We start from the raw sequence: 12,657 nt of genomic DNA, 5'->3' as shown, positions 1-12,657 counted from the left end.
CACACTCCCTTCCCAGAGACTGACTATTATCCACTGTTTACTTATAGGCACCATCTCTCCCTACTATACCTGCTATCCCACATCACACTCCCTTCCCAGAGACTATTATCCACTGTTACTATAGACCCCATCTCTCCCTACTATACCTGCTATCCCACAGTCACACTCCCTTCCCAGAGACTATTATCCACTGTTACTATAGACACACCAATCTCTCCCTCTATACCTGCTATCCCACATCCACACTCCCTTCCCAGAGACTATTATCCACTGTTACTATAGACACCATCTCTCCCTACTATACCTGCTATCCCACAGTCACACTCCCTTCCCAGAGACTATTATCCACTGTTACTATAGGCACCATCTCTTCCCTACTATACCTGCTATCCCACAGTCACACTCCCTTCCAGAGAACTTATATCCACTGTTACTGATAGGCAACCTACATCTCTCCCTACTATTAACCTGCTATCGCCACGTCACACTGACCTTCCCTAGAGACCTATAATACACTGTTTAACTATACGACCCATCTCTCCCTACCTATACCTCTATCCCACAGTCACACTTCCCTTACCCCAGAGATATTTATCCACTGTTACTGATAGGCACATCTCTCCCACTACTATACCTGCTATCCCACAGTCACACTTCCCTTTCCCAGGACTATTATCGCACTGTTACTATAAGGCACCGATCTCCTCCCTACTATACCTTGCTATCCCACAGTCACACTCCCTTGCCAGAGACTGTTTATCATCACTGTTATCAATAGACACCATCTCTCCTCTATAACCTGTTATCCTCCCAGTCACACTCCCTTCCCAGAGTACTGTTAATCAAGCCACTTGTTCTATTAGACAACACATCCTCATCCCTACTATAAGCCTGCTATCGCACATGCCACACTATCCCGTTCCCAAGAGCACTATTGATCCGTCACTGTTATATAAGGCACCGGAATCTCTGCCCTACGTATAACCTGCTATCAGCACAGTCACACTCCCTTGCTCCCAGAGAACTATTATCCCACTGTTACTATAGGCACATCTCTCCCTACTTATACGCTGCTATCCCACGTCACACTACCCTTCCCGAGGACTATAATCCACTGTTACTATAGCACATCTCTCCCTACTATACCTGCTATCCCACAGTCACACTCCCTTCCCAGAGACTATTATCCACTGTTACTATAGGCACCATCTCTCCCTACTATACCTGCTATCCCACAGTCACACTCCCTTCCCAGAGACTATTATCCACTGTTACTATAGCACCATCTCTCCCTACTATACCTGCTATCCCACAGTCACACTCCCTTCCCAGAGGACTATTATCCACTGTTACTATAGACACCATCTCTCCCTACTATACCTGCTATCCCACAGTCACACTCCCTTCCCAGAGACTATTATCCACTGTTACTATAGGCACCATCTCTCCCTACTATACCTGCTATCCCACAGTCACACTCCCTTCCCAGAGACTATTATCCACTGTTACTATAGGCACCATCTCTCCCTACTATACCTGCTATCCCACAGTCACACTCCCTTCCCAGAGACTATTATCCACTGTTACTATAGACACCATCTCTCCCTACTATACCTGCTATCCCACAGTCACACTCCCTTCCCAGAGACTATTATCCACTGTTACTATAGACACCATCTCTCCCTACTATACCTGCTATCCCACAGTCACACTCCCTTCCCAGAGACTATTATCCACTGTTACTATAGACACCATCTCTCCCTACTATACCTGCTATCCCACAGTCACACTCCCTTCCCAGAGACTATTATCCACTGTTACTATAGACACCATCTCTCCCCTACTATACCTGCTATCCCACAGTCACACTCCCTTCCCAGAGACTATTATCCACTGTTACTATAGGACACCATCTCTCCCTACTATACCTGCTATCCCACAGTCACACTCCCTTCCCAGAGACTATTATCCACTGTTACTATAGACACCATCTCTCCCTACTATACCTGCTATCCCACAGTCACACTCCCTTCCCAGAGACTATTATCCACTGTTACTATAGACACCATCTCTCCCTACTATTACCTGCTATCCCACAGTCCACACTCCCTTCCCCAGAGACTATTATCCACTGTTACTATAGGCACCATCTCTCCCTACTATACCTGCTATCCCACAGTCACACTCCCTTCCCAGAGACTATTATCCACTGTTACTATAGACACCATCTCTCCCTACTATACCTGCTATCCCACAGTCACACTCCCTTCCCAGAGACTATTATCCACTGTTACTATAGACACCATCTCTCTCTACTATACCTGCTATCCCACAGTCACACTCCCTTCCCAGAGACTATTATCCACTGTTACTATAGACACATCTCTCCCTACTATACCTGCTATCCCACAGTCACACTCCCTTCCCAGAGACTATTATCCACTGTTACTATAGGCACCATCTCTCCCTACTATACCTGCTATCCCTCAGTCACACTCCCTTCCCAGAGACTATTACTCCACTGTTACTATAGGCACCATCTCTCCCTACTATACCTGCTATCCCACAGTCACACTCCCTTCCCAGAGACTATTATCCACTGTTACTATAGACACCATCTCTCCCTACTATACCTGCTATCCCACAGTCACACTCCCTTCCCAGAGACTATTATCCACTGTTACTATAGACACATCTCTCCCTACTATACCTGCTATCCCACAGTCACAAGCAGGAATAGTCCCCTGAGTTTGCTCATAGTCTGTACAGAGAGATCCCATAAAAGTATGGTACATAGGTATTCCCTGTACTAAGCACAATTCAGCAGAAAATTTAAAGTATATAGTGACCTTTTAATCTTCACAATTCCTTTCCAGCCTGACAACTTTATCTGTGTGGGTATATTAAAGCCATAAAAATATGTTCCATAATTTAACGACACAGAGGAATCGAGAAAATTAAAGAGTGCTAAAGGCTACAAAATCTGGCGATATGGAAGATTAGGCCTGTTTGTTTATACACTTCTATCTACAGATCAGTTATATTTCCCTTTTCCTGTCGATTAGTTTACCAAATGGCAACGTTTATTCAGCTGCACCGGGATATTTAGAAGGATTTAATGTTCAGAATGTTTTTCTATTCATACAAAGCTTTGTGCAAATCAACAAAAAGACGATATCTTAATTTGTTCAAGAGTTTAAAGAAAAAAAATCTCGTTTATCTTTGATTCCTATAAATAACAAAACCCATTAAATGACATCTGTGATTACTTAGAGACACAAAACTCTTATACTGTTCCTGCTGAATTGTGCTTAGTACAGGGAATACCTATGTACCATAGTTTTATGGGATCTCTCTGTACAGACTATGAGCAAACTTAGGGACTGTTCCTGCTGAATTGTGCTTAGTACAGGGAATACCTATGCTGCCATAGTTTTATGGGATCTCTCTGTACAGACTATGAGCAAACTTAGGGACTGTTCCTGCTGAATTGTGCTTAGTACAGGGAATACCTATGCTGCCATAGTTTTATGGGATCTCTCTGTACAGACTATGAGCAAACTTAGGGACTGTTCTGCTGAATTGTGCTTAGTACAGGGAATACCTATGCTGCCATAGTTTTATGGGATCTCTCTGTACAGACTATGAGCAAACTTAGGGGCTGTTCCTGCTGAATTGTGCTTAGTACAGGGAATACCTATGCTGCCATAGTTTTATGGGATCTCTCTGTACAGACTATGAGCAAACTTAGGGGACTGTTCCTGCTGAATTGTGCTTAGTACAGGGAATACCTATGTGCCATAGTTTTATGGGATCTCTCTGTACAGACTATGAACAAACTTAGGGACTGTTCCTGCTGAATTGTGCTTAGTACAGGGAATACCTATGCTGTCATAGTTTTATGGGATCTCTCTGTACAGACTATGAGCAAACTTAGGGACTGTTCCTGCTGAATTGTGCTTAGTACAGGGAATACCTATGCTGCCATAGTTTTATGGGATCTCTCTGTACAGACTATGAGTAAATTTAGGGGTCAAGCCTATGCTGGAATAGTTGTATTGTACCTTTCTATAAGGCTTTGTGTAAATGATGTTTCTGTAAATGCTTATAGTTTGCAGAGTTCAATATTAATAACAATTTCATGGCCACACCCACAATAGTGCCATGCCACACCCCTGCGGAGCTAAGCTAACCCCCTATAAGGTTTCTAATATAGTGAATAAAGTACCCCCTCTTGTAAAATACAAGGATATTATAAGTTACCGAGGAGTTTCATGACCATATAAAAACACGAGGCCGAAGGCCGAGTGTTTTTATACAGGTCATGGAACTCCGAGGTAACTTATAATATCCTCATATTTTACAACTGGGGGTACTTTATTTATTATAATACACAAATTTTAGTGAGTCATGTGACAGAAATTACATCACTACTCACCGTTTATAACTGATGACATCACTACTCACCGTTTATAAGGATAATTTACAAGATATTCATGGCTTTTGTGTATTATAAAGACATTACTACAGCAGGACTCTGGCAGATGATAATGTTGGACAAAAATGGAGTCTATTGAAAACTGAAACCCTATGCAGAGTCAGGTACAGCTTTAAAGAAGCCAGATTAAGTAGATCACAAGAGACAGTTATACATTGAGGCCTTGCTATTCATACAGGCTAAATACAAACACAAAGCCTGTAATAAGATGCATTGTATAATAATAGTAACTATATAGTATAATAATAGTAACTATATAGTATAATAATAGTAACTATATTGTATAATAAAGTAACTATATAGTATAATAATAGTAACTATATAGTATAATAATAGTAACTATATAGTATAATAATAGTAACTATATTGTATAATAATAGTAACTATATAGTATAATAATAGTAACTAATAGTAACTATATAGTATAATAATAGTAACTTACTGATCTTGGGATCGGTTCTGCTGCAATTACGTCATAGAAATGTACGACAAGGCACCATCTATAATGAAAAAGAAGACAGACTTATTATAGAACATTTAATTGTTTTATGGACAGCACAAGTTTAATTAAGGGATTGAACAATGAATGTCTTAATAATATTTACATCTGAATCAATGAAATCAATAGCACTGGAAAAATAGATTAATATATTAATAACATCATCACACCCCCCTAATAACCCCAACCTGCCCCCCTGACATCACAGGCCAGTCCCGTTTGTCTGCATTTTACTTCCAATAAAGTAGACGACCCTTTAAGTGTCTGATATTGCATTTCTTTTGCTTTAACAATTAATTGTACAGGTATGGGACCTGTTATCCAGAATTCTTGGGACCTGGGGTTTTCCACATAATGGATCTTTCTGTAATTTGGATCTTCATGCCTTAAGTCTACTAGAAAACCATATAAACATGAAATAAACCCAATAGGCTGGTTTTGCCTCCAATAAGGATTAATTATATCTTAGTTGGGATCAAGTACAAGCGACTGTTTTATTATTACAGGTATGGGACCTGTTATCCAGACTGCATAGGACCTGGGGGTTTTCCGGATAACTAATCTTTCCATAATCAGGATCTTCATACCTTACGTCTACTAGAAAATCATATAAACATGAAATAAACCCAATAGGCTGATTTTGCCTCCAATAAGGATTAATTATATCTTAGTTGGGATCAAGTACAAGCGACTGTTTTATTATTACACAGAAAAAGGGAATAATTTTTTACAATTTGGATGATTTGGTTATAATGGAGTCTATGGGAGATGACTTTTCCGTAATTTAAAGCTTTCTGGATGATGGGTTTCCGGTTAATGGATTCCATCCCATAACAACTGTCTCCAACCCCTACTAATAACTCGAAGAGATCTGCGAACGAGCAGAAGATGCCACCAGGGAACTCCGCTGCCCAGCTCTGCATTTTAGGCTCATGTAAAGGGATGGGCGAGTTTGACCCGTTTCGTTTCAGCAAAAATTGTTGACGCCCATTAAAGTCTATGGGCGTCTTTTTTTTGACGCACTATGCCATACAAGTCTATGGGTGTCATTTTTGCGGCGAAACAAGGTGCAAAAAATTCGCCCATCTCTACTCATGTTTTCTTTTCAGGGGCACCTTTCTGTCTAATACAGAGTGCGAGTAGGGAGAGGTGAGGGGTGTGATGAAAGACAGTTAAGGGGGAATGTTGTTATTAGGGGGGCTTTAGTTCTCCTTTAATAATGAGCTCTAAGATGGAAAACCATCTATTGGTTTCTTCCTCCATAAAAATGTCACCTTCCTTTTCTTCCCTGATCAAAGTTGGAGAACTTTACGATGTTCTTACCACTAACCCAAGGGGATTCAGGTTCTCTTACGCTACATCGTAAACCTAGTTACATCTGTACTGAAGGGGTGGTTCATCACATTTAGGGGGTTAGTTACTAAACTCCAAATGCAAAAATCGGACTTTTAAAAAAATAATGATTTTTTCAAGATTTATTAAACCCAGAAGATAGAAAAGTCTGAATCAGAAAATCCGGCATCTCAGACCCGTCGAGGTTGCAATGATTATTTGATGTGCGCTGGGTTTCGTGCAATACCCTGAAGTCTTCTGAGTTTTCGGGCAAAAAACATAAGAAATCTGAGTTTTTGGGTGAAAAATCTGAAAAGAATCGCGAAAATCTGATAAAAAAATCTGAAAAATATTGGGAAAATCCGATTTTTTTTCCTCAAAGCAAATCGTCGGGAGAATGTAATAATAAACAAATTTAAAAAACCAGAGCAGGTTTGTAGCAGAAAATATTTAGATCTATTCGGACTTTGATAAATAACCCACTCAGTATGTTATAGAATGGCCAATTCTAAGCAACTTTTCAAACGGACTTCAATTTTTATTTTTTATAGTTTTTGAATGATTTGCCTTCTTTGGACTCTTTCTAGCCTTCAAATGGGGGTCCAAATTTATTTTGATTGCTCCTATTCATATTCCAGTCTATAATTCAAACCAATGCATGGTTGCTAAGGTCATGTTGGACCCTAGCAACCAGACGGCTGAAATTACAAAGTGGAGAGCTGCTGAATAAAAAGCTAAATAACTCCAACCACAAATAATAAAAAATGAAAACCAATTGCAAATTGTCTCAGAATATCCCTCTCTATATCATACTAACAGTTAATTTAAAGGGGAACAACCCGTTTAAAAGCAAACAAATGCACAGGACACAGCTTACACAGTTCTAAAACAAACGTCTATATCATAAACAAAACAGGTTTATCTATATTAGAGCCGTACAGCTTTAAAACAGGGGCCCATTCATTATAAAAGAACATTTGGTGCCATTGTTGCTCACCCTCCTCCCCTGCATTACAACTGGGCTGCGGTGTGACTTACATTCTCACATCCGCTGGGTCTAAATAAGGCAGAAAGATTAATTACTTACAGATGCCTTTTTATTTTGCCTGGCCACAAGGGGTTTTGCCAAAACAGTAACAAGTATCATATTCTGAAAGTCAAGTCCAACATATATAAAGCAGTGTCAGCCCCAGCTCGGAGGTGTAACTCCTCTGTTTTGTGGTATATGTACTAATAACATCACCGGCACAAGTGGAGGAGGCAATTAACAAACAAGAGGACTTGCAGCTTTGAATATTCCACGTTTGGTAACACCATCCACCGAAGATAATTATTATGACCTTCTGGTTAAGGGAACGAGCGAGAAAAGAGAAAATATTGAAATTCAGGTGCTTTCGTGCTTATTTTAGACGCACGGCTAAATGATGGCTGATTGGCGTCGCTCACCTTTAAAATAACTGTTTAAAAATAAGTCTATAATCAAAACATCATGGAATATCAGGCAAAAGTTGTCGCAGTTGAACTGGGTGTCTCTGTGTATAAGGCTCTATTTACAAAGTGAAGCCTACAGTCCAAGGATTTTGATTTTTAACTTATGGGAAAAGCCACCATGTAGAATAGGCCCTGATTCCTCTGAAAATATTAATGGTACTCCCCTGTATGTTAGTAGAGGTAGCAGAAGGCCTTACTCCTTTTGCTCCACACCATTAAGGTGGGACGAGCCCTCAGAGAGTTGAACTATTCCCATCATGGAAAACACAATATTATGGGTACATGTATGTTTTGCAGAAGAAGCCCCAACGCTACTTTGTGGCCTTACTGCATTTATGTAGATGTAGGATGAGTTGGCCTTATTCCCCATACAATGTAGGTGAGGAAAGTTTGAAGGTTCACCAAAAAAGAATCTGGGGGAGATAGTCAAAGGGAAAGGTAGTAAGCAGAAGAAGGGTTTTTAATTTATGGGAAAAAGTCACCTTGTATGCCCCTGAAAATATTTTAGACACTCCCCCGGTATCTAAGTAGAGGTAGCACAAGGGGTTGCTCCATTACATGAAGGTGGAAAGAGCACAAAGATCGTTCAACAGCACTTATATAAGTTATGAGCTATTGCCATCATGGAAACTAAATCTCTAGATACAATGTGTTCCATCTGTATGTCCTTCTTTGCAAACTACCTGTGCTTACTGTTACCTTGATCATACTGGATATGGTCAGCTAATATTGAGACGGAACAGTAGTGTTCATTGCGCATAGGTAAACACTACATTATGGGTACAGGTATCTGTAGAAGAAGAAGCCCACAGGTCTAGTTTTTAGGTAGATGTAGGATGAATTGGTCTCTTTTCCCCAGACTATGAAGATGAGAAAAGTTTGAAGGTTCACCAGAAAGGGACCTGGGGGAGATGGTCAAGGTAAAGATTGTAGGCAGAAATCAGGGTTTTAATCTAAGGGAAAATCCACCTTGTAGGGTGATGTTCCTGAAAACATATTATGGTACTCCCCTTTTTATAAGTAGAGGTAGCAGAAGAGGTTGCTCCTTTTGCTCCACACCATTAAGGTGGGAAGAGTCCTTAGAGAGTTCAACAGCAAAAGTATAAATTATGGGTTTTTGTAAACTAAATATCTACATACTATTTGCTCCATCTGTATGACCTTGCTTGCAACCTTTTGGTATGTATATTTACCTTGATGGTATTGGATACTGTCTACTTATAGAAAAATGTCACAGTAGTATTTATAGCCCAATGACAAATGTTATATTGTGGGCAATAATATGCTACCCCCAGCATATAAGTACAGATAGTGGGAGTGGATCTTCTCTTTGCTTGACACCATGAAGTTGATAAAAGGCCAGAGAGAGTTCAACAGCAGAAGTCAATGGTATGATTTATTCTCATGATAGGAACCTAAGTCAGCAAAGGAGAAGACAATGTGATGGTTTGCTGTGTCATAGAAGTTCTTGGAGATAAAGTTTTATTCAGGGTTGGCAGCAAGAGAAGCCCCTCCATGGTGGAGAATTAGGATTAATTCCAAAATTAACCTTAACATCCAGTCTTAGCATTAATTATAGTAAGGACAAACTCTGGGCTACTGAGTGGTGTTCCTCAAACATTATTGTGACTATATCAGCTTGTTCAACTTCTGTACAATGCCGTTGGTATCAATAGATAAATATGTTTTTATAGAAAAATCTAAGGAGAATAGTAACATAATAGTAGCAGTAATATTTATTGGGGGGGGGTTTCCTGATGATAACCAGGGGGTTTATCTACCCAAGCTGCATATTCACTGAATTTTTGTTTCTGGCACTAAACCTCAATTCAAATCTCCAAGGAATAAAATATTCCACACTCGGTGGTTAGAGGAATATTCACGTGGGTCTGTAACTTAATATCTCACATTAAACTATTGCTTTGAGACTAATTTTCACCAGCGGAGCAGAGATAATACACAATACCTCAATGTGCTGATATAATAGGCCATAACATAAAGCGTCGGTGGAATATCATTACTCTCATTTATGTTACTAGATGTCTGGCCCCAAAGGTGATCCATCAAATGGCACATGGTGAGGAGAACTACAAGGCAACTCAGCCCATAAACCAAAAGAGACATGGCAACGGTACATGCAATTCACTGGCTTTTTATCAGTATAAAAGGTACATGAACTTGGAGCTACAGTATGTAACAATGTACAAATGACTTACATACGGTGCTCACACTCAGTCAAGAACTAGATTTATTGGAGTGTGAACTTACCAGCAGCCATTGGAGTCTATAGGAAAGGGTGTGTTTTTATAGAGATTTATTTAAATAATGAAAATAATCATTATGAGAAGGTCATATAAAGGTAATATTTCACATTTTAATGGATCTGCTGCATCCGTCATTAAGGGGCACATTTACTAAGCTTGAGTGAAGGATTTGAAGTAAAAAAACTTTTAATTTCGAAGGTTTTTTGTAGGTACTTCGACCATCGAATAGGCTACTACGACCTTCGACTTTGATTCGAACGATTCGAACTAAAAATCGTTCGACTATTCGACCATTTGATAGTTGAAGTACTGTCTCTTTAAAAAAAACTTCGACTACCTGCTTCACCACTTTAAACCTACCGAGCTACAATGTCAGCCTATGGGGACCTTCCCCATCAGTTTTCTAAGCTTTTTCTGATCGAAGAAAAATCGTTCGATTGATCGATTAAAATCCTTCAAATCGTTCGATTTCGAAGGATTTAATCGTTCGATCAAACGTATTTTACTTTGATCAAAGTATTTGCGCAAAATCCTTTGAATTCTATTTTCGAACTCGAAACGATTTAACTTCCAGGGTTAATTAACCCTCGATATTCGACCCTTAGTAAATTTGCCCCATGGTCTCTCTCTATACAGTGATCTTTTGAGATATTTGACTGATCAGCTGACAGATCAGTTCCTCAACAATCAATAGTATACTGTAATATAGAAAAAAGCTTAGCATAAGTTGCAACCTTGTACCTTTATATGGCCACAGAACCCCTCAGTGACCTCTGATATCCTTATCATTTACAGTAGGGGGCACATAATCCCTTATAATACATGAGTGATACTCAGAGTTCCCTGTATAACTCAGCCTGCAGCCTTGTGCCTTTATATGGTCACAGAACAACCCCTCAGTGACTTCTCATATCCTTATCATTTACAGTAGGGGGTACATTATCCCTTATAATACATGAGTGATACTCAGAGTTCCCTGTATAACTCAGCCTGTAGCCTTGTGCCTTTATATGGTCACAGAACAACCCCTCAGTGACTTCTAATATCCTTATCATTTACAGTAGGGGGTACATTATCCCTTATAATACATGAGTGATACTCAGAGTTCCCTGTATAACTCAGCCTGCAGCCTTGTGCCTTTATATGGTCACAGAACAACCCCTCAGTGACTTCTAATATCCTTATCATTTACAGTAGGGGGTACATTATCCCTTATAATACATGAGTGATACTCAGAGTAAAGCTCTGACATATTTTGTGTTTGAAGTGCTCTTGTAGGGAAGTTAATGTTTGCAATTCTTCTAGCACTGCTTTCTGTTAGTTCCCTGTATAAATTGCAGTAAGTGAGTAAGTGATTCCTTATACAGCGAGTAGTGTTTGCCGGGCGAATGTGTCTAATAATAAATGGCAGTTGAATCTGTGACTAATACAATTCTTCATTTGACCTTGAAATTTGTGGCCAAACAAATGGATAATGTTCTTTCCACAAGATTTACCTATTAACCTAATTTGATTGCCATGGGAAGAAAAGCGCGTCTCTGAAAATGCCCCGGAATTCCGCCGTGAAGACTAAAATAATGAACAGGGATGAATTTCACGGTTGTATTTTATTTGTGAAGTCAATGTCTGGAATTCTTCTAACGCTACTTTCTGATATAAACGGGAAAGTTCATTTAAAATTGAGTGGTCTATTTAACTTGAATTTGAACAGGAAAATAATGTTTCATTTGATTTGATCTCTCCTCTTCCTGCTGTTACTCACATGCTTTTATTTTAAAATATTGCATTTTTTTTAATTACTGTTTTTTTCCACTTTCCCTCCATATATAAAAAATATCAGCTCAGATTTATCAAACTTCTGTGATCCAATAAGGCTTCTCTATGTGTTCCATTCATTTTTAGTGTTTAGTGATAATTTCCTTCCTGATAGATCCAGAGAAAAACAAAATTTTTCCAGGAAACTCATTGAGATGGAAAATGGACCCTATGAGTTTGGACATTGTATTCCTGCGTCTTCATTTTTACGCACATTTAAAGATTTACTTAAAGTACATTAATTATTTATAGGTATGCGATCTGTTATTTAGAAACCCATTATCCAGAAAGCTGTGAATTACAGAAAGGTTGTCTCCTATAAACTCAATTTTATCCAAACAATCCAAATTTTTTAAAATGATTTCCTTTTTCTGTGTAATAATAAAACAGTCGCTTGTACTTGATCCCAACTAAGATATAATTAATCCTTATTGGAGGCAAAACCAGCCTATTTTAATCAAAGGTTGACTTTTAGAGTTATGTGAGATTTTTTTAGACCTCGAAATGAACTAAACTCTAAAAATTTAATTTTTAAACCCGAAAAATGACTCAAGGAAACGTGAATTGATTGAGTTTTCGGTAGAAAAAAACTCAAGTCACTCGAGTTTTCGAGCAAAACCCAACGAAACAACTCAAACATCATAAATAGTGATGGACAAATCTGTGCCGAAAAATTTGCTAAACGCATTGAAGTCAATGGGCGTCAAAATTATTTTAAAATGGTTCAAGGGACCTCTACCATTGACTCCTACATGACC

General features: G+C 39.0%; 1 protein-coding gene across 4 annotated transcripts in view; it reads right to left on the bottom strand.

Moving 5' to 3' along the window:
• Positions 1–12,657, bottom strand: part of LOC108708803 (teneurin-4) — an 878,105-nt gene that overhangs the window by 493,437 nt on the left and 372,011 nt on the right. For all 4 annotated transcript variants that reach the window (XM_041582864.1, XM_041582866.1, XM_041582867.1 and 1 more), the window contains exon 5: positions 4,941–4,998. The gene's annotated coding sequence lies outside the window, so the exon portion shown is untranslated. The remainder of the gene's footprint in view (positions 1–4,940; positions 4,999–12,657) is intronic.

The sequence above is a fragment of the Xenopus laevis genome, chromosome 2L (assembly GCF_017654675.1).
Source record: "Xenopus laevis strain J_2021 chromosome 2L, Xenopus_laevis_v10.1, whole genome shotgun sequence".
In the NCBI taxonomy this organism is placed as follows: Eukaryota; Metazoa; Chordata; class Amphibia; order Anura; family Pipidae; genus Xenopus; species Xenopus laevis.
Note: the sequence above shows the minus strand (reverse complement) of the source record. Positions and strands in the feature narration are given on the sequence as shown.